This window comes from Octodon degus, unplaced genomic scaffold, assembly GCF_000260255.1.
Source record: "Octodon degus isolate 3935 unplaced genomic scaffold, OctDeg1.0 scaffold00183, whole genome shotgun sequence".
Lineage (NCBI taxonomy): Eukaryota > Metazoa > Chordata > Mammalia > Rodentia > Octodontidae > Octodon > Octodon degus.
In genome coordinates, this window is record NW_004524759.1 from 4,334,955 (window position 1) to 4,340,972 (window position 6,018).

Sequence of the window (6,018 nt, forward strand, 5' to 3'; positions counted from 1 at the left end):
GGAATGCAGAAAGATAAGTAAATATTTGCAGTAAAATTTGATTTTTTTTTTTTTTTTTTTACATGATGAGTCTAGCTGTCCCGGGATCCTAAAACAGCGCTCTAGCAGCTCGGCCTTCCTCTCTAAGGGGTAGCCGGTGTGTCAAGTGGCGCCCAGAGGGTACCCGGAGCATGTGGGGAAACTCCGGCCCTCTTGAGGGGGCGATGGTGTGGAGGCTGGCATCTAGAATCCGCGTGAGCCCGGGCAGTGGAGCGGGGACTGCCATACTGTGGCCCCTGAGTAAGGTGCTTGGGCGTGGCCTGCCGTCCTCTGGAATGAGACGTGTTGCCCTTGAGCTTTGAAACCTGCACAGCACTATTCCTTTGAACAGAGTCCTATTCTGTCCCACGTAGGTGTTCAGGTATTTCTGGAGGTTGGCCTAGTGGCCCACATCTCCTTTGGATCTCATGCCGGAAAGCTGGTCGCGATAGTCGATGTCACCCATCAGAACAGGGCACTGGTGGACGGACCCTGCACTCAGTGAGGCGGCAGTCCATGCCTTTCAAGTGCATACAGCTCACTGACTTCATTCTCAAGTTTCTACACAGTATCAGCCAGAAGTATGTCCAATAAGCCTGGGAGAAGGCTGATATCATGAGAAATGGTCAGCTACCAGATGGGCCAAGAAGACCGAAGCCTGAGAGACAAAAGCCAAGATGACAGATTTTGATCACTACAAAGTCATGAAAGCAAAGAAAACGAGGAACTGGATAATCAAGTGAAGAAGCTGCAGAGGGCAGCTATCAAAAATTTCTCCCAAGAAGGCACCTGTTGCAAAGGCTGCAGTTGCTGTTGCTGCTGCTGCCAAAGCTAGAGTTCCAGCCAAGAAGCTGACTGCTGCCGGCAAGAAGGCATCCGGCCAGAAAGCTGCTGGTGAGAAGGCTGTGCCTGTCCCAAAGGCACAAAAGGGTCAGAAGGCCTCAGCTCAGAAGGCTCTACCTCCAAAGGCATCGGGCAATAAAGCTTGAGGCTGTTTAAAGGGAATAAAGGTTCTTTTTCACACACACACACACACACACACACACACACACACACACACACGCCCGCGCGCGTGCACACACACATGATTCTTTTTCTTTAAATAAGTTTTTTTTTTAAAAAACAATTTATTTGGTACAGGGTCCCACGATGCAGTTTGGACTTGCAGCAATCCTTCTTTCTCAGCCTCCCAAGATCTGGGATTAAAGGTATGTGCAACCGTGCCCGATTTTGGTGGTTAGCACACCCAGGATTCTGGCTCGGGCATGGCATGCTCTAACATGAATGGCATCCGGGTCCTTGTGCTTGAAAGGCAGGCATTTACACTACTGAAATACCTCCCCAGTACTAAAATTTGATTCCTATAAAAACAAGCCTCAGTTGATCTTCCTTTTTAGCTGAGTGGTACTACATTGCATAAATATACCACACCTTTTTCATCCATTCCTCAGTTGATGGACATTTGGGGTATTTCCAAGATTTAGCTATGAAAAATTTGCTGCTATAAACCTGGGTGTACATATACTGCTGTGGTAGGAAATGGTTGCAACTAGAGACCATACTCATAAGTAAAATAAATCAGATCCACATGTGTGAGCATCATAGTGTCTCCTTAGTATAAGATAGTAAAAGAATAAAGAAAATCCAAACAGCACAATAGCTATTGTGAAGGAGAAAGAAACTGCTCAAAAGGAAAGAACAACTGGGATAATAGAGAAAAGGAAGAAAGAAGAAGGAAAAAATATATACACAAGATAGCAAGATAATTACGTAGATAGTTTCCATTGGTTTATTGAAAGCAACAGTGAATGCCTAATCTATCAATTTTGCATGCTTATATCCAGCAATCTGAGAAACTACTTTGAAGATAACAATGTGCAATATTACACCCATTGATAGGAAGCAACCATTGTTAATTTCCTATCATCTTGTTTTGAAACTCTGTATCATTTTGGTTTTTATTCTATTTACAATAAAAAATAAATGCAAAATTTTTGATTCTTGCTTGTTTTAAATAGTAAAGAGCACAAAAATGAATAATTAAGATAACTTTCTGTAGAGACCATAATTTTTCACTACATTGCATTGAAAAATAGTTTGGAATGTCTGCTCCTAGAGCTTAATTTTATTGTGTATTGTTCTGATTCAGATATTAGAGCATAAGTAATTTAAATTCTGATTTCTAAAATATGAGTTGTTTTGGGACTATGTAAGAGAGAATCTTAAGAACAATAAACATAGGAAAGATGAATTGAAAATTTCTTTTAAAACACATAAGTAGCACTGGGCATGGTGGTGCACATGTGTAATCCCAGTGCTTAGGATGCTGAGGCAAGAAGACTGCTACAAGTACAAGGCTATTTTAGGTTGTGTAGTGAGTTCAAAGTCAGCTTGGACTACACAGTGTGACCCTGTCTCAAAACAAACAAAACCAAAAACCATGTAATCATTCCTTCCAACCATGGAAAAATCCTTTTTCCTCTAGGTACCCAGCAACAGGTGGTACTGCCAGGTGCTTGGATCTCACATCCTGATGAGGTCACCTCATATCCAGTTCTTGTCAGAGTTTGCATTTCCTAATGATGAATGACTGTGACTGTCTTTCCTTGTGCTTGTTTTTCTTGCTTGCTGGATCTCAGTAATGTGTCTTCTCAGACCTTTTGCTGACATTTTATTCAGTTGTTTCCTTTCTGTTGGACTTCACGGATTAAAGGCATATTATACATGTATAAGGGTTCTTCTTATATTTTGGATATGAATAAAATATGTGTCTTGCAAATATTTTCTCCCTATCTTTGACTTAGTATCTTTTGAAAAGCAGGATTTTAAAACAATAATCTCTGACATCAACTTTTTATGGATCATGTTCATGTTGTTTATAAGATCTCTCACCAAGCCTAAGCTGAGGCAGATACTCTTTTATGCTTTCCTCTAGAAGTCTTATACTTCATATTTACATCTAGGATCAATGTTGGCTTGACTCATGTGAAAATGAAGGTGGGCCAAGTTACTGCCTCATTCACACTACTTAGTTACCCTCTGATTCCATTGCTCACTTTAATTATTTCTCCCTGGTGCTACTCCCTCTGCAGTCCCCTTTGATCCCAGGAGTTATAGGTCTGATCAACAGACATCTCTGTGATAGTGTCTGAAACTACATGGTGTGGTTTGGATTTGAAATGCTCTCCACAAGTCTCAGGTGTTCAGAGGTGGGGCTTTTGGAATGTGATTAGACTATGGGGCACTGTACTGTGCAGGGATGAGTTGGAAAAGTTGGGTGTGCCTGTGGAGCATTGATTTATCTCCCTTGCCTTTCCATTGTCATGTGTTGAGCAGTTTTTGTCTGCCAGATCCTTCTGCCCTGGAACAACATCCCATGGACTGAACCCTCTGAAATTGTGAGTGAAAATAAATCCTTCAGGTGGTGGGTGTGAGGTATTTTTTCCTAGTGAAGGGGGAGGTGACTAATATACTGGACTGCTCGATGATGAGCCTCTTAGAACAGGTTATTCCATAATGAAACAAGCCTATAACCTGGGACAATAACTCCATGCTTGGAATCAAGGCTGGCCCTCATCTCCATGCAATAATTACCTAGTGACAGGATCCAAGACTTCCATTTAGTGTGATCCATCTTCTCATGATGGAGACCACTGGCAGCTGGAGATAAAAACATGTGGGTATACTTGCTATCATGAATGAGTCTTCACTAACTGGAGCAGTGCTGGAAGGATATTTTATGGAGACCTTTGGTGGCTATACTAAGAAGTTGGAGCAACTGGTGAATGTAGAGATGAGGGGAAGCCCAGATAGCTTCTTAACTTCCCAGTGGGAGCAACTGGCTGGAAACAGAATTGCAATTTGCTGAGACAGGGAACTACAGCAAACAAGATCAGATGCAATGAGATGGAAACTTCAGAGGCAGAAAAGAGAAAACCAAACCTGCCTCCTCAATTTAAAACAAAGAGAGCAGTGGAAGCTGCTTTGGATGGGCTTTTGGTATCATTAGAAGAGAGGAAGGCTGCATTTAAGGCCAAGAAGTAGGTGGGTGTGGGAGAATCAAGATGCTTCACATGATAGAGAAGTTCCCTTAAAGTAAGATTAGATTCTATAGAACTGCAGTGAAAGAGTTAGAAATAGAATCAGTAGGAAAATGATAGTTCTGGGTAGGAGAAGATATAAATTAGTTGGGAGGGTTTGCAATGTGGATTATAGATCAAGGGCACTAGAAAGGCCGGAATACAGAAGAAGATGGACAGTGATTGAAAGTAACTAAGTGGCTTCTGAGTTCCAGCTGGGGCTTTTGTGGAAAGTGGTTTTGTTGATTGTAAACAGATCCCAGCATTTTCTGGAAGTTGAAGAACAAGAAAGGAGCAGCAAAACAATATTTAGGGCTAGGAAAGTGAGAAGATATGGACAAAAATGTGCATTAATAATTTATCAAAGTGAAATTCAGTTTAAAAAGGCATGAGAATTTTGAAAGAAAAGTGAAAAAAGTCACCATAGCTCCATCTTGTACAAATATATCCTTTGTGCATCTCATTGATTTTTAGTGCCCAAAACAGCCTTGGCCCTTCCTGAAGCCTGGCCAAATGGAGTCAGGCTTCTTCTCGCCTTTAGATTCCAACTTATTTGTCACCCTCTGTCCAAACCAAATCCACTCATGGACTTATAGGAGAGGTCCCTCATTTCTCCTTCCATAGAGGATTTTCTTTAGAAACCTTGTAATCATTCATTGGCCCTCTGCTTGAGGTGAGATGTAAATATTTGTGAACACCTCATGCTTGGTTCACAGTTGAGTCTCTTCTTTCTCAAGAGCCAGAGCCACCTCTGAGAGCAATCTTGGGAAGACAGTGACCCTAGATCCCAGTCTGTGTGGCCCTAACTTCAGTGGATGGGATCCTTGCTTCATTTGAAAAATTACCCCATGAGGTGTAGAGAAGGTAAAGTTTGTTTTCACTTTGCATGAACCAATTAGCAGAAACAGCCTGTGCTCCTTCTTAAGCCAGTGTTACAAACCCTCAGATTTTATTTCAGTGGATATGGGCATAGGCTAATTTCTAGCATCTTTCTCCTGTTGTAAACTTGAGTGAAGTCTTCTTTTACTGTTTGGTGGTATTTGGTACAATTTTTACATTGATAGTAGCTTATAAATATTGTCTGCTCCTTCTCTAAGAATATTTGTAAAAATAGCCTGCTACCTCAGCAAGACGAGGCTAAAAATAATCTAAATAGTTTAGGACATTTGATCATTCAGAACAGTGTCCAAGCCTGGTGAAATTTCTGGAAGCTATTTTGAGACAAAACAGATAGTATATGTAGCAATATGTTTCTTTTACAGGGCTTATAAAAATGTCCCAGTATATTTCCAAAGTCAATAAAAATGAAACTGCCAGACCTGGCCTTCTACCCCCCAGTGAGTCCCTGGGGAACACGAGTAGCCTCCCAGATTCTCTGCAGACTACCTATTATTTGCTGGAGGTCACCACATGTGACATTTCACTTCCTCTGCACATCATACTTCAGGTTGTGCTTGAATGTGACCGTCTTTACCCTGCTTATACAGATAGATTGGAAGATGTATTACAAGTGCCCTGGGGAAGGACAGCCATTGGAAGCTTCAGCCAGGGAGCTCGGTCTCAGGACACATGCTTGAAGCTGTGAGGTTGACATTTTACATACCAGAGCTGCTACAAAAACAGTCTTTCTCAACGCATTGATTTTGCTCCCAATGTTTTCATCCATTAACATGACACATGCATGTGTTACCTATAAGCTTAAGGCACTTAATCATAAAATATGTGTGAACAAGTGATCAGAGCCTATTATACTGATATAAACATCCTTATTATTAAATGAAGAGTAGTAGTAGCAACAATAATAAAGCTATCGACGGGAACCCCCAGACCCAGTCCTAGCACAGGAATTTCTGCCGAGTTCCAGGAACATCCAGACCCAATCCTACCCAGGTCCGCAGCAGGAAGGAGCTGAGCACAGCAG

At 41.7% G+C, this 6,018-nt stretch overlaps 1 pseudogene; it reads left to right on the forward strand.

The window, feature by feature from the left end:
- Positions 1-203: 203 nt before the first annotated feature.
- On the forward strand, positions 204-1,007 carry LOC101579397 (annotated as a pseudogene).
- The last annotated feature ends 5,011 nt before the right edge of the window (positions 1,008-6,018 follow it).